The sequence below is a fragment of the Tamandua tetradactyla genome, chromosome 17, assembly GCF_023851605.1.
Source record: "Tamandua tetradactyla isolate mTamTet1 chromosome 17, mTamTet1.pri, whole genome shotgun sequence".
Lineage (NCBI taxonomy): Eukaryota > Metazoa > Chordata > Mammalia > Pilosa > Myrmecophagidae > Tamandua > Tamandua tetradactyla.
In genome coordinates this window covers 57,214,000-57,237,147 of record NC_135343.1, presented here as the reverse complement: position 1 = coordinate 57,237,147, position 23,148 = coordinate 57,214,000, and positions in this window count along the sequence as shown.

Sequence of the window (23,148 nt, the reverse complement as noted above, 5' to 3'; positions counted from 1 at the left end):
CTTCATAGAATGAATTAGGTAGCTTTCCCTCCACTTCAATTTTTTTGGGGAGTTTGAGGAGAGTTGGTACTAATTCTTTCTGGAATGTTTGGTAGAATTCACATGTGAAGCTGTCTGGTCCTGGACTTTTCTTTTTAGGGAGCTTTTGAATGACTGATTCAATTTCTTTACTTGTGATTGGTTTGTTGAGGTCATCTATTTCTTCTTGAGTCAAAGTTGGTTGTTCATGTCTTTCCAGGAACCCGTCCATTTCATCTAAATTGTTGTATTTACTAGTGTAAAGTTGTTCATGGTATCCTGTTATTACCTCCTTTATTTCTGTGAGGTCAGTGGTTATGTCTCCTCTTCCATTTCTGATCTTATTTATTTGCATCCTCTCTCTTCTTCTTTTTGTCAATCTTGCTAAGGGCCCATCAATCTTATTGATTTTCTCATAGAAGCAACTTCTGGTCTTATTGATTTTCTCTATTGTTTTCATGTTTTCAATTTCATTTATTTCTGCCCTAATCTTTGTTATTTCTTTCCTTTTGCTTGCTTTGGGGTTAGTTTGCTGTTATTTCTCCAGTTCTTCCAAGTGGACAGTTAATTCCTGCGTTTTTGCCTTTTCTTCTTTTCTGATATAGGCATTTTAGGGCAATAAATTTCCCTCTTAGCACTGCCTTTGCTGCGTCCCATAAGTTTTGATATGTTGTGTTTTCATTTTCATTCGCCTCGAGATATTTACTAATTTCTCTTGCAATTTCTTCTTTGACCCACTCGTTGTTTAAGAGTGTGTTGTTGAGCCTCCATGTATTTGTGAATTTTCTCGCACTCGGCCTATTATTGATTTCCAACTTCATTCCTTTATGATCTGAGAAAGTGTTGTGTATGATTTCAATCTTTTTAAATTTGTTAAGACTTGCTTTGTGACCCAGCATATGGTCTATCTTTGAGAATGATCAATGAGCACTTGAGAAAAAGGTGTATCCTGCTATTGTGGGATGTAATATCCTATAAATGTCTGTTAAGTCTAGCTCATTTATAGTAATATTCAAATTCTCTATTTCTTTATTGATCCTCTGTCTAGATGCTCTGTCCACTGATGAGAGTGGTGAATTGAAGTCCCCAACTATTATGGTATCTGTGTCTATTTCCCTTTTCAGTGTTAGCAGTGTATTCCTCACGTATTTTGGGGCATTCTGATTCGGTGCATAAATATTTATGATTGTTATGTCTTCTTGTTTAATTGTTCCTTTTATTAGTAGATAGTGTCCTTCTTTGTCTCTTTTAACTGTTTTACATTTGAAGTCTAATTTGTTGAATGTTAGTATAGCTACTCCTGCTCTTTTCTGGTTGTTGTTTGCATGAAATATCTTTTCCCAACCTTTCACTTTCAACCTATGTTTATCTTTGTGTCTTAGATGTGCTTCCTGTAGACAGCATATAGAAGGATCCTGTTTTTTAATCCATTCTCCCAGTCTATGCTTTTTGATTGGGGAATTCAGTCCATTAACATTTAGTGTTATTACTGTTTGGATAATATTTTCCTCTACCATTTAGCCTTTTGTATTATATATATATATCACATCTGATTTTCCTTCCTTCTACACTCTTCTCCATACCTCTCTCTTCTGTCTTTTCATATCTGACTCTAGTGTTCCCTTTAGTATTTCTTGCAGAGCTAGTCTCTTGGTCACAAATTCTCTCAGTGACTTTTTGTCTGAGAATGTTTTAATTTCTCCCTCATTTTTGAAGGACAATTTTGCTGGATATAGGAGTCTTGGTTGGCAGTTTTTCTCTTTTAGTAATTTAAATATATCATCCCACTGTCTTCTAGCTTCCATGGTTTCTGCTGAGAAATCTACACATAGTCTTATTGGGTTTCCCTTGTATGTGATGGATTGTTTTTCTCTTGCTGCTTTCAAGATCCTCTCTTTCTCTTTGACCTCTGACATTCTAACTAGTAAGTGTCTTGGAGAACGCCTATTTGGGTCTATTCTCTTTGGGGTGTGCTGCACTTCTTGGATCTTTAATTTTAGGTCTTTCATAAGAGTTGGGAAATTTTCAGTGATAATTTCTTCCATTAGTTTTTCTCCTCCTTTTCTCTTCTCTTCTCCTCCTTGGACACCCACAACATGTATATTTGTGCGCTTCATATTGCCATTCAGTTCCCTGATCCCCTGTTCAAATTTTCCCATTCTTTTCCCTATAGTTTCTGTTTGTTTTTGGAATTCAGATGTTCCATCCTCCAATTCTCTAGTTCTAGCTTCTGTCTCTTTAAGTCTACCATTGTAGGTATCCATTGTTTTTTCCATCTTTTCTACTTTGTCCTTCACTCCCATAAGTTCTGTGATTTGTTTTTTCAGTTTTTCTATTTCTTCTTTATGTTCAGCCCATGTCTTCTTCATGTCCTCCCTCAATTTATTGATTTGGTTTTTGAAGAGGTTTTCCATTTCTGTTCATATATTCAGCATTAGTTGTCTCAGCTCCTGTATCTCATTTGAACTATTGGTTTGTTCCTTTGACTGGGCCATATCTTCAATTTTCCGAGCGTGATCCTTTACCTTCTGCTGCCATCTGGGCATTTAATCAGATTTCCCTGGGTGTGGGACCGAGCAGGTTGAAAGATTTTCCTGTGAAAGCTCTGAGCTCTGTTTTTCTTATCCTGCCCAGTAGGTGGCGCGCGTGGTGCTCGTCTGTCTGCGGGTCCCACCAGTAAAAGATGCTGTGGCTCCTTTAACTTTGGAAAGCTCTTGCTGTAGGGGAGGGTCACCAGCTGAAGTGGCTTGCGGAAGTGCCAATCCAAATCTCCCAGCTTCCCGGGAATCCATCCATGGGGAGGGTCGCCAGCCTCCGTGGTTTGGGAAAGCGCCTGTCCAAATTTCCCAGCCAGCCCGGGGCGCCAAGCGTGGTGGGGTTGCCGGCCTCCACAGCTTGGGGGAGTGCCTGTCCAAATTTCCCAGCCGGCCCGGAGCGCCAAGCATGGCGGGGGGGGTGCCGGCCGCCGCGGCTTGGGGGATCTCTGATCCTATTCTCCCAGCTGGTCCGGGGGGCCGTGCGTGGGGGTGGCACCAGCTGCCATGGCTTGAGGAGATCACCTGTCCAATTCTCCCAGCCATCCCGGGAAGGAGGGAGGGAGGGACTCCAGCCGCCTGCCGCCCTGGCCCGGGGAAGCATGCGCCCCTCGGTGATCTCACCGCAGCGGGTTCTCCCAGCCAGTCAGCCATTCCAGAATGGGGTACGCTGTCTTCTTGGTCTCTGTCGTGGCTCTGGGAGCTGTTCTGTACCATTTCTACTTCCCTAGTAGCTGTTCTGGAGGAGGAACTAAGACCCGCCGTCTTACTAAGCCGCCATCTTCTGAGCTCAGTCTCAGGCATGAACAAGAAGCAATTTATTCCCATGCATGTGGCCCAAGTACTACACGAACTATGGGCACCTCCTCTGTTGGTCCCACAGGAAAACAATTTTGGATATTTTTACTCTCAGTGGCTCCTTTATAGTTCAATTACTATTATTCTCTTGGTTTAGAATTTTGTGTCCAAGTAAATTGCAAATTCCCTGGAAGTGACCAAGCACCATTCCTTAAGAGGAATTTATGCCCTAATAAGAACAAGTTATGTCCCCAAAACCCATTTGAGGCTGGGAATTTGATGAGAACCAAAAAGATAGACTGAATTTATGGACCCTAGAAAAGCCATGTCCTTTAATCCTCATTCAGTATTGCTGGGTGGGAGTTTTTTAAATTATCCATGGAGATGTGACCCACCCAATTGTGGGTGATAACTTTTGTTTAGACGATTTCCATGGTGGTGTGTCTCCACCCATTCAAGGTGGGGCTGCTTACTGGAGCCCTTTAAGAGGGAACCATTTTAGGAAGAGCTACAGAGGCTGAGCAGCCAGAAACCTTTGGAGATGAAGAAGGAAAACACCCCTGGGGGACCTTCATGAAACAAAAAACCTGGAGAGAAAGCTAGTAGACTGCTGCCAAGTTCGCCATGTGTCATTCCAAGTTAAGAGAAAAACCCTCAACGTCATCGGCTTTCTTAAACAAAGGTATCTTCACCTGAATGCCTTAAATTGGAAATTTCTATAGTCTTGCTTTAGTTGGGACATTTTCATGGCCTTAGAACTGTGGACTTGCAACTTAATAAACTCCCCCCTTTTAAAAGTCATTCTGTTTCTGGTATATCGGATTCTGGCAGCTAGCAAACTATAACAAGTGTTTTATCAGTAAGTGTGGGGTCATTGGTAAGGAGAAGACAAGAAAGAGGGCTCAGATTCATCTAATTTACATGTCTGTTGGACTCTGAATAGGTTCTGTGGCTAGGCACCAAGTTCACAGGTGAGGAAGCTGTAATATTTATGGGCATGTATATTATCAAGCCTTTTAAAGGATGCAAAATCATCTTTCAGCCTATGATTTCTGCTGTCTGCACCTCCACCAGAGGGCTTTGTTAAAGTTTTAAAAGCACTGAATCTATATTTATATTTTTGTTAAACAATATATACGTATTTTATAACTATATATATATATGTATGTGTATATATATTTGTTAAGAATAATCTGGCTGAGCTCCCCAATTAAATCCAGAAAAAAATGTTGAATTCAGTAAAATGCTGAGTTGAGAACTGATTTAATTTGAGAGGGTTAACATCCAATGGGATGATGCCAGGGAAAGTAGCCTGACTTGTTATCTAATTCTGGCTCTCATTTTAACTGGCTATGAGAGTCTCAGCCCTCTCATTTTTAAATGAGGCTTATTTAAACTAATACAATTGGATTATAACATTTGGACTTGAAAGAGCTGTCTCTAAGGTTTCATGATTCTTTGGTTTTTCTCTGTTTTCAGCAAACTATTTGCTTTACTAAGATTTAAAATGAAAAAAAATCTGCATGGGTCATGATCTCATCTTGCTTTTGTGTGCATAATAATGTGCATCATAACACAAAAGACTCAGATATGAGGACATAGTGAAAATAATCAGTGAGCAGAACCGAGGGGACATTTCTGTATTTCAGAATAAGAGCTTGCATCACGCAGCTGTTCTGAACCTTTATTCATTGGTATTTATTATGTCTCCAGAAACAGTTTAGAATGTTCTTATGGGGACAGATTTCATGAATAGACATCCCTGAACCCAGGAGATTAACCAGCATAATAAATCTGTAAGATCATCATACATATCAATGTGGTGGAAAGTGAGCACCAGGGAGCGAGAATGGGATGCAGTCAAAGCACATGACAGACTACGAGTCTTCATTTCAGAAAGTGACTTATGCTAAGCAGAGTTATTTTAAGCAATGAGCTTTTATTTCAGTTATGTTCATTTTAAATATAGTGATTATGTAAAACATACCCTGAGCTCTTTAAATCCCCATAAGCCCATCTGACACCACACTTTTCCTTAGAAAGAAAGACAAAACTCAGCATTTGCCTGTACTGAACAATTAGATAGACACCCAGCAGGCAATCTCCTTGAATTTCGCCTTTTTTAAAATTATTAGATATATTATGTTTAAAATATTTAAAAAATTATTTTCATCATCATCATCACCACCATCATTGACATTTTTATCATCATTGATCAAACTATTTATCCACCATCTAGATTAGAAATGAAAAATCATTAAAAGATTCAGATTCCATTTCCCCCTTATAAATCTTATCACCCTTTCCTTATTTTCCAAGGTATTATAGCTTATATTCTTAAGTAATGCATAGTTTTGTATAACATATATATATATGTATTATGCAGAAACATACATACACTTCTGTACAGTATAATACAGCATATTATTTAAATACAGGATGATATATCTTACACACAGCATTTTAGTAAAATAAAATTACTTGTAATACTTTCTCATCTGTAATTCACGCCTTTGGTTCACTATAATGCCTAGCTCTTTCACACTGAAATGTGTACCTCAAGTGTATACACCTTCAGTCTTGCATAGTTATTTGGTCTTTGAATATACTACATTTTTATGTTAATAATTGTGGTTTGTTTATTTTAGATCATAGGGCTCAATAATTAGTTGATGCTTTTTAATACATCCTTTGTCTATGCTTTCATATCTTACTGTTTTCCTTTCAAATGAAAAACAACATACATAGAAGAAATGCAATAGATTTCAAAACACATCTCAACAATTAACTGCAGAACAAATTTCAGAGTTTGGTGTGGATTACAATTCCACAATTTTAGGTTTGTACTTCTAGCTGGTCTAAGATACTGGAGGCTAAAAGAAATACGAGTATAATTATGCAACAACCATAATCATTTGTTAAATCCTCAAATCTAGATGAGGGCCTTGCTATATTTTGAATTTCATTTTTATATTTTCCCACTTAAATTTTAGGAAAAGAAGACAAATTCCTGTGTTCCTTCATTTTGCCAATGGGGAATTTTTCCTATCTTACTTTTTCATATGTGGGCCTTCTTGAATTCTGTCTTTAGATGAAGTTTTTGGTTCCACTATTTTTGGAATAGCCCAAAGTATCATGTCCATCCAGAATTGATAGTTAAAAGACAAGTTTCTATTTCCAGTATTGCCAAATACTTTCAAGTTTATCCCTACCTTTTAAATTTTCTTCCTTAAATTTATCACCCTCCATGGAGGTATTTTCTCTTTTGCTTAGAACACTTTGGCTTATCTGATTTGATCCCTATTTTCTTTCTCTTCACTACACATCTCCAGTTCTGACACCATAGCCTTGCCTCGAGGCATGTTTTACACTAATCACTGTCTGCATACTTATAATTCTTTGCATTTAGACCATAGTTCCTATAATTTGTCATTGGCCTTTTCTTGATATCCAAATATTTATTTATATTTTTAGGACCCTTAACTTAAGCTACTAAGCACCTCATTCCCCAGAGATGATTAATTCAAACAATCTCTGCTTAAGATTAAACAATGTTCTTTCTGGCTTCCATAGCTCCTACCAAACATATGGGCTATTAGACACATGGGACAAGTACATCTTTTTGTTTAATGGGATCTATGCACCAGTTATAATGCTGGGCATAGAACAAGGGGAAAGGCAGTTCTGTTCATAGTTAGGCAAATTTTCTCTTCTTGTTTTCTTTTGTGGGGAACCAGCAATTAATTTATGTTTGATATAATTTATTGTATATATTTTACATAATTAATTGAGAAAATGTAAATCAGATGTATAATAATGATTTATATTATTAAATATATAAATTTATATATAAATAAATATAGGGTCCTGTACCTATATCAGTCATTTGTTCTCACAGCAGCTTAATTGAGGTAATTATTGCTAATTTTATTTTTATACCTATTTTAGTGAGTAACCTAAAGTAAACCAAAGCACAGAATGGATAAATGACTTCTTCATGTTCATTTAGGCTGAAAACATTAAGCCAAGATCTCACAGCATTCTTAGAAGTCTGGTTCAAGTATTTGAAGTTTTACATCTCTGCTTTCAAATAATGCTTGACCAAATCTAGATGCAGATTTATGTAAAGCAGAAATGCATAAAACAGATTACATAAAAGAGATGTGTACTTGGAGGCATTTCATACAACAACTAACAAAGTTGAGCACAATCATCTATGAACCCAAATTTATTCTTCTCTTATTTTTCTGACTTGCTGAAATGGCAGTACCAGACATTCAGTTATCCACACCAAAAACCTTGAAACATCATGCATTTCTCCGCCCAACACTTCTACGTCAATCCGTCTCTGATTTCTAAGTTTTATATCTCACTAAAACATATAGCTGAGTGAAAACTTGAATCAGGCCTCCATCTTCTTTTGCCAGAACTTTCTCAATAAGCTCCTGGCTGGTCTTTTAGCATTCATACTCATCCATTCAATTAGCCCTCCACGCTGTTGCCAGGGACGTCATTATAAATGCACATCACGTATCCAATTTCTTTGCTGTTATCTGTCTGTGACTATGTACATCATGCAGAATAAAGCGTGACCTCTTTTTGACAGTATACAAGCCCATTCTTTTTTCATTCTACTTCACTCCCACATCCCAATATTAATTTTCTCTTCTCAAAAATAAGAACAGAATTAGTTATGCCTTTGGTTGTTTAAATATCTACAGATACCCAAACTCCTAGCATTGAATGTGAACATCCCCCTGCCCAACAAATCATTTCTCACCTAGACTTGGTTCCTGGAGAATGAGATATTTTTCATTTTTAATGATATCTACCTGGCCAATAACAATCAATTATTTGTCAAATATATGGTGAAATGAATAAGTGCATGAGGAAAGAGAGAAGAAAGGAGGGAGCAAGGAAGGGAGGGAGGAGAGGGTGGGAGAGGACGGTAGAGTGGGAGCGAGGGAAAGAAAGAAGGAAAAGAGAGTGATGAAAAGAAAGGAGAGAAAGAAAGAGGGATGAAAGAATACATGGATCTTTAGTTTGCAGTGAACAAGATGTGTAATCAGTGGGAAAAAATAACTTCTAAGAGCAAACTTTGAACAGATGTCATCAAAGAAAATCTGTTTTATGAGATTTTTAATAAAAGCATCAAGAGAAACAAAATAGCTTCAGATGTTATTTAACTGTCAAATGAGTAGTACTTTGACTTTATTCCAGGTATTATCCAAAAAGAAAATTTGTCCCTATCAGTAGGGCCGACAATGAAAGTTCATATGATATAGGACATGGCAGTTGGAAATACATAAGGAAAAATCCAAAATTCGGTGTTGAACTGAAAAAAGTGAACAGTATCAAACCTGAAAAACTGAAAATCACTTATCTGTGCAAACAGGCATTTCTCTCATGTAACAGTTTACATGATCCTCTGTAAAGGGATAAGGGGCTAAAAATGAAGGACAGCCTAAATCATAATTTTTAAATTAGGTTTCTAGAATCTTTTAATCCTTCTATTCATAGCAAAGTCCATCATGCTTTCACTTAAAAATTTAACCTAAAATGAAGTGTTATCTATCTTCTATTAACATTAAAAGACCTACAAATATATTGTATTAGAGATAGACATATATGTTCTATGGAGACCTGGGGCCTGAGCTCCCCCTCTTAAGGAGAGTAAGCTACTGCACATAGCCACCTACATGACCCAGACAGAAGTTAAATGTCATCTGACCTCCTCAGGCAGGAAGAATGCAGAACTGCTGTCACAAACCACTTATCTCATAAAGTATTAAAACTCCTCTCTTCTGATGTTTATGTTGTTGACAAATCTCTCCAGACTCCTGTGACATGACACCTGCTAAAACTCTGTTCTTATACTATATGGAATATCCTTGTCCGAAACCCATACAGCCTGTCCCCTTGCTCTCCCGAGAAGTGCTAATTCCATTTTCCGGATGGCCTCCATTGGAGACTCTTCTATTTATAACAGTCCTCATTAAACTCATGTCTGACTCTGTGCCTGGTATATTCTTTGGCCTAGCAGCTATCCCAAACTAAGCCCTTCAAAAATTGAGTTAGAACACATTGTCTATCTACATATACAGTCTTACATGTTAGTTATATTCTAAGTTAGATTTACTTCAAAACTGCTTTCATGGCTTATCCATATTGTCATATGCTTCAGGACCTCATTTCATCTTACTGCTGCATAAATTTCCATCATATGTGTATACCACATTTTATTTATCCAATCATCCACTGATGAGCACTTGGATTGTTTCCATCTTTTGGCAATTGTGAATAGTGCTGCTATGAACATTGGTATGCAAATGTATGTTCTTTTTACTGTATTCAGCTCTTTTGGGTATATACCAAGAGGTGGTATTGCTGGGTCATAGGGCAACTCGATATTTAGTTTTCTGAGAAATTGCCAAACTGTCTTCCACAGCAACTGAACCATTGTATATTCCCACCAACAGTGAAAAAGTGTTCCAATTTCTCCACATCCTCTGCAGCACTTGTAGTTTTCTGTTTGCATAATAGCAGCCACTCTTATAGGTGTGAGGTGATATCTCATTGTCATCATAATTTGCATTTCCTTTATAGCTAATGAAAATGAGCATCTCTTCATGTGTTTTTTAGCCATCTGTATTTGATCTTCAGAAAATTGTCTATTCATATCCTCTGCCCATTTTATAATGGGTTGTTTGTTCTTTTGCTGTTGAGCAGCATAAGTTCTTCATGCACATGGGATATCAAGCCTTTATCTGATAGGTGTTTTCCAAACATTTTCTCCCATTGAGTGGGCTGCCTTTTCACCTTTTTGATAAAGTGCTTTGAGGCACAGAAGCTCTCAATCTTAAGGAAGTCTTATTTGTCTATTTTTTTGTGTGTGGCTTGTGCTATAGGTGTACAGTTTAAGAATCCACCTATTACTAGATCTTGAAGATGCTTCACTATATTTTCTTCTAGATGTTTTATGCTACTAGCTCTTACATTTAGGACTTTAATCCACTTTGAATTGATTTTTATGGAGTGTAAGATGGGGTCCTTTTCATTCTTTTGTCTATTAATATCCAGTTTTCCCATATTCATTTATCAAACACACTATCTGTACCAATTCAGTGGATATGGGAGCCTTATTAAAGATGAATTGCCCATACATTTGGTGGTATATCTTTGCACTCTCAATTTTATTCCCTTGGTCGATACTTCTCTCCTCATGCCAGTACCATGCTGTTCTGACCACTGTGACCTTATAACAAGCTTTAAAGTCAGGAAATGATAGTCCTCCCACTTCACTCTTCTTTTTAAGGAAATCTTTAGCTATTTGGTATCTATTTCCCTTCCATATAAATTTGATACCTTAAATTTCCAAGTCTTCAGAGTATGTTGTTGGGATTTTCATCGGTGTAACATTGAATTTGTAGATCATTTTGGGTAGAATTGACATCTTAATGACATTCAATCTTCCTATCCATGAGCATGGAATGTCTTTCCATCTATTTAGGTCATTTTTTATTTCTTTTAGCAATGTTTTGCAATTTTCTGTGTACAAATCCTTACTATCCTGATTAAGGTTAGGGTTATTCGTAGATACCTATTTGGTCACTATTTTAAATGAATTTTTTTACTTAATTGTCTCAGATAGGTAATTGCTTGCACATAGACATATTACAGATTTTTGTACATTAATCTTGAATCCTGCCACTTTGCTGATTTTTCCCTTTCAATTTGTCAATATGTTGTATTACATTGATTGTTTTTCTTGTGTGGAGCCATCCTTGCATTCCTGGTATAATTCCCATTTGGTTATTATGTATAATTCTTTTAATGTGTCTTTGATTTTGTTTGCTAGTATTTTGTTAAGAATTTTTGCATCTATATTCATTGGGAATATCGGTCCTTTCTTGTAGTGTCTCTATCTGGTTTGAGTATTAGAGTGATATTAGCTTCATAATATGAGTTAGGTAGCCTTCCTTTTTCCTCAACTTTTGGAAGAGTTTGAGCAGGATTAGTGTCTGTTTTTTGGAATGTTTGATAAATTTCCCCTGTAAAGCCATTTATGGTCCTGTGCTTTTCTTTGTGGAAAGATTTTTGATGGCTGATTGAATCTCTTGTAGTTGAGACCTTTTACTTCTGTAGTCAGTATAGGTAACTCATGTATTTCTAGGAACTTGTCCATTTCATCTAAGTTGTCTAGTTTGTTGTCATATCATTGTTCATAGTATTTGCTTATAATTTTTAAAATTTTTCAGGATCCATGAATGCTGACTAAAATAAGTCAGACACAAAAGAACAGATACTATATGATTTCATTATTATGACTGATAAAGTTAATCTCAGAGGTTACACTGTAGAATATAGACGATCTAGAGGTACTCAAAGCTAGAGAGAGAGGAAGGGCTACCCAAAGAGGTTGAATCTAATACAAAGGAATGGATAGAAGTGATTATGACTAATGAGTGGATTTATACATAACATTGACATATTGAAGGTGCATATGAGAAAAGGGCATCTATAATTGCATTTATCCCACTGATTAAAACTACAATTATAAACAGGTTTTCACATGAACTACTTCAAAGGTTCAATAGTGGACAAAGAGTTAATAGTAGAGGGATATAGGGAGAAAAGTAAAAATGAATACTATGGAAGAGTTAACAGAAGGATGTCAAAGTGCCACAGCACTACCAGGGGGAACTAATTAGGAGGGAGGGACAACTGATAAGGGATAGTTTGATTTGATGATGATGCTCTGTTTGCTGGTTCTTTATCATTGTGGATCAATGAAAAATGTCTACAACTGAGAGGGCTTCTGACTGTACAATCAAGCAAGGATACTGTAAGGCATAGTTTGTTTATTTTGGACATTATCCATGATACCCAATTCATGGTGGTAGCCAAAGGGTGCAAGGACTGAGAAGCAGAATGGCAAAATGTGATACATTTATATGATGGAATACGGTGTGACTACAAAAGGAAGGCTGTCTATAGGTACAAAATGAACTGAATAAACCTAGGTGGTAATGTATTGTGCAAAGTAAGCCAGAAGCAAAAGAACACATATACCAAGGACTTTTCCAGAAAATACTTATAAGAATTGGGAGTCTAGATTGTAAGTCTTTATAGCAGCCACACTTTAGTCTGAAGTTGTAAGTGTATTTCTACATTCTGAGACACTGAGCTATGTGTGTGTCATCTGGCATTTCCCTGGTACTTTGAGTAGCTCTGTGACACTTAGTACCCATAAATGGAGTGCTGCAGAACTGAAAGTTAGTGTAGCTATGTATAGCAATTAAAGTAACTGAAAAAAAAGGGATCAGGCCTCAATTAAAGTTTAAAACAAAGCCAATCTATCTGCATCTAAGTTAAATAAGAATACAGGGTGAAAGATGGCAACATATGTACTCTAGACCTTCATCTACTATATGAGGCAGAGAGGTTTATTATATTTAGAATGTAAATTTTCTGTAATACATAATCTAAATCAACCTGTCCGCATAGCTCATTTAAATAACCCAAACTCCTGGAGTCCAGAACAGGTGCTGGACTTTGTATTTCTGTACAGCTTAATATAATACCTGGATACATCTTTTATAGTGGGCTGATAATTAAGAAGTACTGTTGGAATCCCTTGAAGATCCAAAAGTGGGGAATATATATATATATATATTGAACTATGAAACTTTCCTATCTGGGAAATGCCAGACACCCTCTCAACCTTTGGAACATTTTAAGAAAGTAGAACAAGCCCTGAACTTTGAGGTTTGCTCCTACAAAACTTATCTCTGTAGGGAAGTAGTTAAGACTACCCTTAACAAGGCCTAAGAGTTATTTCTAGGAATCCTCTTTGTTGCTCAGATATGGCTGTTCTCTCTCTCAGCTTAACTCTGCAGGGAGAATCACTACCCTCTCCCCTACATGGAACAACATGACATTCAGGGATGCAAATCTCCCTGACAACGTGGAGTGTGAATCCAAGGGGTGAGTCTAGTCCTGGAACTGTGGGATTGAAACAACCTCTGTACCAAAAGGGGAAAAACAAGTGTAATAAAATAAGGCATAAGTGGCCCAGAGAGATCAAATGGAGTCAAGAGGCTATTCTGGAGGCTACTCTTACGCAAGCTTCAGTTAGATAGTGCTAATTGCCATAGTTTGCTGTACCTCAACCAATATCAGCTCTGTTGACTCTTGAAAAACTTAGAGTCAAACTGAGACTCTGTAAATTTTCATGCCTTTTTTTGTCCTCCTGGACACTGTAATTCCCAGAAGATTGATAGGTTAGATAAATTCTGAAATTCAGAGGTACCAGCATCTCCAAGATTATCTGTCAACTACCTCTCTTTATCCTTTAGTATTGACACCTCTTCTCAACATGAAAAAGTCAGAACAGGCATTGCTCAATGATTCCTACAAAGTGTGAGAAGGATCAAAGGAGAAGAAGGAATTATAAAAGAGAAAATAGAATTTAACAAAAAAGTATGACTGCTGGATCACTATATTAATATTTCTTCTAGCCTCCAGTACCTTCGAGAAGCTAAAAGGAAAAATTTGAGGCTGAGGAATAGTAGTCCATGACAAACTATGGGATCTGTTCTGTAACTTCTTGTTGAAGTGTGCTTTGAAAACTATTACTTTTTTCTTTATTTGCTGTGAATATATGTCATATTTTACAATAAAAATGTTTTAAAAACTGTTTTCATGAACTTAAGCAGTTTAATCCTAAACAGAAATTCTTTCAGGACATTATAGTTCATCAGAATTCTTGCAAAGTAACCAGAGATAGATACAGGAAGCATGATTCTTTACAATCTGGAAAACCCATTTTGAAGGCCTTGTCAAATATGTGTCTGAATAGGATTTATAATTCACATAGTCAATGCACTTTCACATTTTTTCCTTGCGGAATTGGAGTTTCTCTTGAAGATCTTTGATATTTTCTTTCTTTAAGCACTAAATACCGTGATGTTTATATTTGCATTCCTGCTTTTTAGCCAGGAAGCCCAGAGTTAATTTAATCAGTGTATGATACTAATATTTTTTATTGCATTCATATAAGTACTGTGCTGATTTGAAAGGATGTATGGACCCTAGAAAAGCCATGTTCATAAAGGCAGAATAATCCCTATTCAATACTGTATGTTTGAAACTGTAATCAGATCATCTCCCTGGAGATGTGATTTAATCAAGAATGGTTGTTAAGCTGGATTAGGCGATGACATGTCTCCACCCACTTGGGTGGGTCTTCATAAATTTCTAGAGTCCTATAAAAGAGGAAACATTTTGGAGAATAAAAGAGATTCAGAGAGAGCAGAGAATGCTGCAGCAGCATGAAGCAGAATCCACCAGCCAGTGACCTTTGGAGATGAAGAAGGTAAACACCTCCCGGGGAGCTTCATGAAACAGGAAGCCAGGAGAGAAAGCCAGCAGATGATGCCATGCTCACCATGTGCCTTTTCAGCTGAGGGAGAAACCATGACTGTTCACCATGTGCCTTCTCAGAAGAGAGAGAAACCCTGAACTTCATCAGCCTTCTTGAATCAAGTTATCTTTCCCTGGATGCCTTTGAATGGACATTTCTATAGACTTGTTTAATTGGGACATTTTCTCAACCATAGAGCTGTAAATTAGCAACTCATTAAATTCCTCTTTTTACAAGCCATTCAATTTCTGGTATATTGCATTCCGGCAGCAAGCAAACTAGAACAAGTACTATGACCTTTTTGGATTCTAAAATACCACTGAGGCCACCAGTGTGGGGATTAAAGAAGTTGTGTCTATTATTCAGATTTTTGGATCCTTCCTTGCTCTACTTTAAACTTGAGGGCTCCGTTTAAGCTATTAAATGTACTAACTTCCAGGTGTCTTTTCAGTTTGAGGTAGAGAATATCTGGGTTAAAAAAAAAAAACTGTTTGAAAATCACTGGTGCTGATGATTGATATTTTTTCTTCCCATACCCACTAGGTTTTGATTTATAATTTTCTGTTAGGAGCCTCCCCAAACTTGCACCTTGTATTTCAAGTCATTATTTTAAATCCTCTGTGGCAATAAGTGGAATATAAAAATTTAAGGTCATGATTATAAAAGGTTGTTTCCTATAAGAAACAACCTCTTTGCTGTGATCATGGGAGTGAAAACGAAAGCTCTAAATATTAGGGGATTTCTTATTGTTTTGCTTTTGCATCAGCAGTCAGAAAGAGTGGTTAAGTAGCAGTTGAAATGAGATCTACTTGTGTCTGGTAAGGATAGTTATGTTTAGAAAATAATGAGTTGAACCAAAGCATAGGTATCAAGAAATCTTTTATTGAGTACAAACTATGGGCACCCACTCCTATAAGTAATAAATCAAGTGTAAATGTATAAAAAGCAAGGTTTTTAACTCCATAGATTTTCTAGCATATATGGCAAAATAAATGCATTATAAATGAAGACATATATATAACTTCAATATATTTTTTTTTGGTAAATCATGTATTAAACCTATACTTTATTATATATTGTATATTTTACATCTTATAGTTTTAGCTATTCTACCTTAAAAATTGAGTAGGATTTAGGCAAGAATAAAGGAGAAATTTGATAGAAGGAGGGAAAGATTTAAATAATATTAGAAGCGAAAGAAATTTCACGGTATAGGCAAAAGATTGTGAAAAGAAAAACTCATTAGTTTGCGTAAACAGTATGTATGTTGAGTAATGCACAACAAAAGATGGAAAATAGCTTGAGATTGTTTTCACAGGGTCTTGACTTTTCACATCAAAAAAAAGTTAATGTACATTACAAATAGTCATAATGCACGCCTCTTTGGGAATCAACCTTTACAAAATAGTAGTGGGTCATAAACAGTTTTTCCTTGCTGGTGTATAGCTCTTTTAGAAAACAGGAAAGCTAAACACGGGGAGACCGCCATCTCCTTCTTCCTTCGGACATCTGTCTAGAGAGATGGCTTTTAATCTGTGCACTTCCCTCTCTGTACAGGGACCATTGGAGCAGAGAGACAGGGCAAGTAGAAAGAAAGGGTGTCAGTGGATCAACCTACATTCTCATTTCATGACTTAGGAAGGAAGCTTGAGTTCGACATATATCTTAAGGGATCTTTATTAGTTATGAATTCTTCACATTTATTAGCATATTTGATAGTCATCAGAATCCTGTGTTTTAAACAATACAGGATTATTGTGCTCATTTTGCAGAGGAAGACATCAAGGGCAGCCTCAATTTATAAACCCAAGGCTAGATGAATTCTACTCTTCTTTGTTATTATTATTACTATAACCTCCTTGGCATTCTGAAATGATTTATGAATGATTCCATTTCCAAACAGTGAAAATGACAGCAATGCAAAAGTGATGCAAAAGGCAGCAATAAACACCAGCATTTATATATTACACTTTGTTTCCCAAAACCCTTTACCACACATTAAAGAACATGAAATTGTTAAATTGTGAGTCACCCAGATTTGTTCCCATACACACACCAAATGCTCTGCTTTGACAGGAAGTTAACTTTAAAGCAAGACAGTGACGACGCATGGCCCTTTTGTGATAGAGCACAGGTCTAACAAAGTTACACTGTAGTAGCACACTGATAAGTCCAGGTACATGATATGGACATAACATGGAAATAGGAGCAAGGAAAGGTCCTATAGCCTATTCTAGAAAAGTTGCCCTTTGATAAAGTAGCAAATCTAATACCACTACTGAGTGTAATTTATTTCAAGATATTCATATCATGAAGAATAATACAAACTTAAATCTGTATAACTGAACATCAAGTTAATCATGGTTTTAGAGAAGGAAAGTCCACAGGTTTATTAAAGGATGAAACTCTTACAAATGGGAATAAACTAAATTTAAATTAAATTAAAGCTTTCAACAAAATAACACTATTAACATTGCTGTCATTACTATTATGATTTCTCCCATTATAGTGACTTTTAATTACTTTTTAGGGGATTAGTCAGTTACTTTGCTAAGCATTTTTATGTAGAAAGCATTTAATACAACAGTCTCAGTAGTGTGGATTTAAAATTAACAGCAACAAAAGTAACAATTTTAGAGAATTAGGTAACTTATCAAGGTAGACAGGAAAAATTGGCAGGTAAGAGTCAAATATGAGTAGGCTTGACTGTGAAGGTTTGCGTAGGTTCGTATCCTCTGTACCTAGAGAAAAAACCTTACCCAGACTCTGAACTTATGAAAATCCATGCTGGGACTCTTGGAAGTTCTGTCCCACCAGAAAGTAGGTTCTTGAATGAAGTTTATGTACTTACCCTTGGGATGTAGTGAGTGGACTAAACCTTGGCCCCTCTACTTTCTCATTAATGAATCTGCCTCTGCATTTTATGTTCCTTTCTTTGTCGTTAGGCTGAATTATATGTACCTTGTTCTTCACTCAAATCTTGAGCCCAATCTCACTGGATGTTTCATCCTTCCAGTGTTTCCCCTAGAGTTGGACATTCTAATTCCCAGCTGCTACCTAATCCAGTCATTAATCGGACAACTACTTCCCAGAATTTATAATCTAGTGTGTACTTAACCAGAGAATTATGCAACCATTTCCCACTTACACTCTTCCTGGATTGATTAAGATCACTTGGATATTGACATAATTTAAAAATGGAGACAATATTTCAATCAGTTCCAGCTTCTTTCTTTGGGCTACAGACATTTCTCTGGGAGAATCACTGGGACTGACTAACTTCCTGACTACCCTTATGCTGATCACGAGTGTGTGGTCCCATCATCCTTGGAGTGGAACATTTCCCCAAGTCAGGCAGCCATTGGCAGACGTAAGACTGTTCTCATCACATAATTGGTTCATTGGGGGCAAGTGGTAGGAGGTTAAATCTTCTGATTAATTAAACTGCAGCCTCATTCAGAAACAGAACTTCTACATCTGCTTTTAATGCTCTGGGCTGGAGTGACCAAAGCAAACTGCCAAGGAAGGTTAACTTCTTTGAGGTATTGCTTCCTTATTTTAAAAAAAGCCTCTGTCTCTTAAAGTTCCTACACTTTTCAGTTTGTTGACTTTTGACCAAGATCAAAAGAGCCTTAGCTATGCTCTTTTTGCAGCAACAAACCTCATACCAACCTGTTATGATACAGTTTCGCTTCAGAACAGCTGTGGTGGTCAATGATTTAGGACAAAAGTGAATCGAGTTTTCTCTCTATTAGAGAAGTTGTAGGTATACAGAAGAATCATACATGATGTACAGAGTTCAAACATATCATCCTATAAAACCCTTGTGCCTGTGTGGTACCGTTGTTTCAGTTGATGAAATGATATTTTTATAATTATAATAATAAGCATAGTCAATTGTTTATATTGAGGGCCACTATTTGTCTTGTGCAGCCCTATGCTTTCTTTTAAATTTTATTCTAGTAACATATATGCAACAATTTCCCCTTTTAACCATATTCAAATATATATTTCAGTGCTGTTAATTCTGTTCACATTGTTGTGCTACCATCACCACCATCTATTAACAACTTGTCCATCTACTCAAATAGAAACTTGAACTCCCCATTTGCTACTCTCACCCCAGCTCCCTGGTAACCTGTTTGTAAGCTGTTGGAATATGACATTACCAGAAATGGAACAGCTTTTAAGGAGGGGAAGTTGTTAAGTTGCAAATTTACATGTTCTAAGGCATGAAAATGTCCAAATTAAAGCAAGACTATAGAAATGTCCAACCTAAGGTATCCAGGGAAATGTACTTTGGTTTAAGAAGGTCAGTGAAGTTTCAGGATTTCTCTCTTAACTGGAAAGGCACATGGTGAACATAGCAATGTCTGCTAGCTTTCCCTCCAGGCTTCTTGTTTCATGAAGCTCCTCCAGGGGCATTTTCCTTTTTCGTCTCCAAAGGTCTCTGGCTGCCTGGACTCTGTTGCTCCCATGGCTCTGAAGCTTTTTCCAAACTGTTTCCTCTTTTAAAGGATTTCAGTAAACTGATCAGTAGCCACCTGAAGTCACAGCTCCCTCTAATCAAAGGTTAATGCACACAATTGGGTCCATCACATTTCCATGGAGATAATCCAGTCATGCTCCAGCCTACAGAGCTGGATAGGGATTAAAAGAAACAGCTGCTTCCACAAGATGGATCAGTATTAAACCATGACTTTTCTAGGGCACATAATCCTTCAACCTGGCACACCCATGTTCTAGTTTCTGACTCTAGTGAATAGAGTTTTGAGCTACTGCTATACATCTTGCATACAAAACTCTCCTGGAGGAAATGAACATTGGACATGCTTGTTCTAGAGTGATACCTAATTTGATTTCACAGGGTGTTTTAACTAAAAGAATATGGCCAGCATACCATCCTTGGGCAAGTAACTTCCATACTGATAGCTTATAAAAAGCAAGATCTGGAGTGTACGTCAGAATGTTATAGGAGAAAATGATGAAACTTTAGTTCAGAAACCACTCAAATTCTCTGTCAAAGTTACTAGGGAGAATAAAAAAAAAAAAAAAGAGTGGTCATTTCACTGGCCAAATAGCAACATGGTATACTTAGACTTGTCGTGATACAATTTCTGAGTATTTATATTTCACTTATTGATAAATGAGTCTGTAAACTTTTTTTGGGTGTCTAATATTGCTTGAGATGGTAGATTACACTGAAATTGGCAGCAATGATTTGAAACTCCAAATTGTGATATAATGAAACCATGGCAACTGAGGACGAGCAAAGTATCTGGTTCTTTTTGCTTCCAAGCACGAGAGTAGAAGACCTGAAGGGCCTGAGGAATATTTGCAGAAATTTGTTGCTATGTAAATATAAAGGGCCTCAGCTTCAGTTTCAGAAAGTTAAACATGCAACTTGGCACACACACACAAAAAAGTCCTGGAAAGAGAGGAAGCATACACTCCTATAGTATTCTGAAAGCTTCTGCTGTCAGACAAGTTTACATTTTCAGAGCTATACAAAATCAGAGTGAAGGGTATGGGCAGTATTAATACAGCATTTATGGAAAGGTTGGTTAGCCAGTTGTGAACACATCTTGAGTCTTAATCCAGGACAGGACATCAACATGGGACTGCTGATCTTTGACAAAATCACCTCTGTATACAGTTCTCTTCACTCAAGACTTCATTCAATCATCCAAGAAGAATGTATTTACTGAGAAGAGATATTATAAAAAGGAAAACTAAAATGTCATTTATATGTAAAGTAAACAACGTAAACATGACCTCTAATAGTTTTATCAACTCTCCATTCACTTGTTTAATTTAAGTAGGATATGCTTTACTATCTTATTCTTATTTCCCTAGGTTTTTGTTCCTTGAACCCGAAACTTAAGAAGACTTCATGTTGTTTATCAGAAGTACCACCATAATGAAATGCAGGACATGAGTTCATGTGCTAACACTGCCAGTGAATGGATGACAAAGCTCTTGACCTCTCTCCACAGTAGGATGCCAAGAGGCCAGCCTACTTAATGGGATTTCATGGGGCAAACTCTGCAGTGGGGAATTTCCCATTTCAGGGATCTTATAGAACATAAAACCTATAGGGGTGAATAGGTTTGAGAATAAATAAAAATACAAAGCCCAAGAAGAAAATGGGCAATACAAGATTTTGATAAACAAAAAATAACCCAAAGCACATAAACATTTTTGTGAAGTTTTAGATATAAGAAAGATAAAGTAAACAGTAATAACTGGGTAAACATAATTTAGAGGAATATAAGGATACTGTGCAGAAAAAAAATGCTGTTTTAAGCTTTATTTTAAAACAAGACATAGAGCAAAGAATAAATGGACAAATTATCTGAATGGTCAAGATGAGCAGGAAAGAGAAAGAGAAATGGGAAGGATCATCACCAGAAGAGCATTCCCTCTCTAGGGCCAGTTCCTAGGTTAAAAGTCCCATGATTTGGGTCACAGTGTTCAGTCCAGGCTGGTATAATATCCAAAAGATGTATAATGTGTTAAATGGTGAAGACAGAATAGCTTTCTAGCAATTACTCATATATGTTTGCAGGTGGGTGGAAGCACCATTATGTGAAGAGTTAGGAGCTCCCATCTGGCTTCAAGTAGTAACCAACATTGGGCAAAAGAGGTGAGGCACTGAACCCAGATAATTAACTTATGATGGCGAATGGAGTTGGTGAATAATGGTCTTGGTAGGATTTGAAATACAGTGAAAGATTTAGCAGCATCCCAGTTCTGAAATCTGGACAACCACAACTATTTATGCCTGAAGGTATTGTAGGAATTCCTGGAGATACAGGAATTACAGTCTGTAATTGCCAATAAGATGGAGGTGTATTGCAGCCTGAATCTACCTATGTCGACATTTAAATATTTAGAGTGAAACTAGGTCAGATGCAAGGGATGAAAGTCATAGACTGGTATATTTTGTAACTCAAATTCAAGTGCAGCCTAGATGTATGGAGCTCAATAATTTTGTTCTAGGCCCAAGTGACATGAGAAAAAATATCACTATATATGTGTGTTATATAGACAAATGGAATCTCTTAAACATAAATTATATTTTACGTGTATACAAAGTAATATTCTCTCTTCATTTAAGTTAGAAATGCAATAGTACTGATGAAACTCATGTTCACCTCACTGGACTTCATGGGGATTAAATGAACTTTTAATAACACATAAATATATGCCAAAATTATAAACATAAGTTGTTCTTGTTCCCGAAATAATTTTCTCTCTCCTAGATACGTATCAGGTCATTGATAAAGGATATTTGTTTTTCAATCTTTGTGTTTAGTGAAGATTAATATTAAAATTGTATTTACAATCCTTGAATCTACAAGTGCTTTTCATGGAAGCAGTCTTGACTTTAAATTATAAAGGTCACTAAATAAAACGTCTTTGTGCAAAATATTAAGAGATGAATTCTGCATTTTATTTTCATTTCCATTTTCTCCATAGTCAGAGACAGTACATTTTCTTAAAACTTAACCTTAAAAATAAAATATGAAATGATAAAAGCATAGTAGCAATGCTCTTTTCCAACTTTACTGCACTATTAAAATAAAGACTGATGATTTTACCAGCCTGCTTGAAATTTCTTATAGAGAAGACCAATTTTCTACCCTTCCTAGCAATCTAGCCACAGTTCAATTTTAAACGAAATGTGAAAACAAATAAGAATTTATATTGTTCAATGCCTTATCTTGAATGCTATCAGAAGTTAGCTTCTAAATTATACTAGGGAAATTTGACAAAGTTGGCTCTAGCTGATTTGTATTTCTGATTTTATGCCAATGGCTAAGAAATTTCCTTAAACTCCCTTGTGTATGAGGGTAAAGCTAATTAAAAATCTGTAAGGAAAGTTGTACTATTTTCTTGAAGAAATGAGAGCTATTAAAATTATTAAAATTAAGGATGTAGGTGAGATTTCTGGCTCTTTTGGTATCAGGCTGGCATTGTGAATAGCTGGCTTTTTCTCATTGTTTCCCTTATAGCTATCTGCATGGTAGCTACCAGCCATCCTAGAATGATAACGGGACAAATTCATTGTTATTAAAATCATAGGAAATTCTTATATGAAAATTTGTAGGAGAAGGGCAAGGGACATAGTAGGCAGCTACATTGGAGAAAGGATAAATTTCATTTCCTCTGTTTGAGGAACTTGTGGTGTCATTTGGGATAAAGAATAAAATTAGGGGCATTTGCAAAATACCTGCTTTGGAGTATTTTGCTATAATTACAATAATTATGCCCTATAACCAGCTCCAACTACATTAGCACAGGATTGGATTAGAAATTTGTTTTGGGAGAGTCAATGAAATAAAAGTTATCCTTCCTCTCAGGGTATTT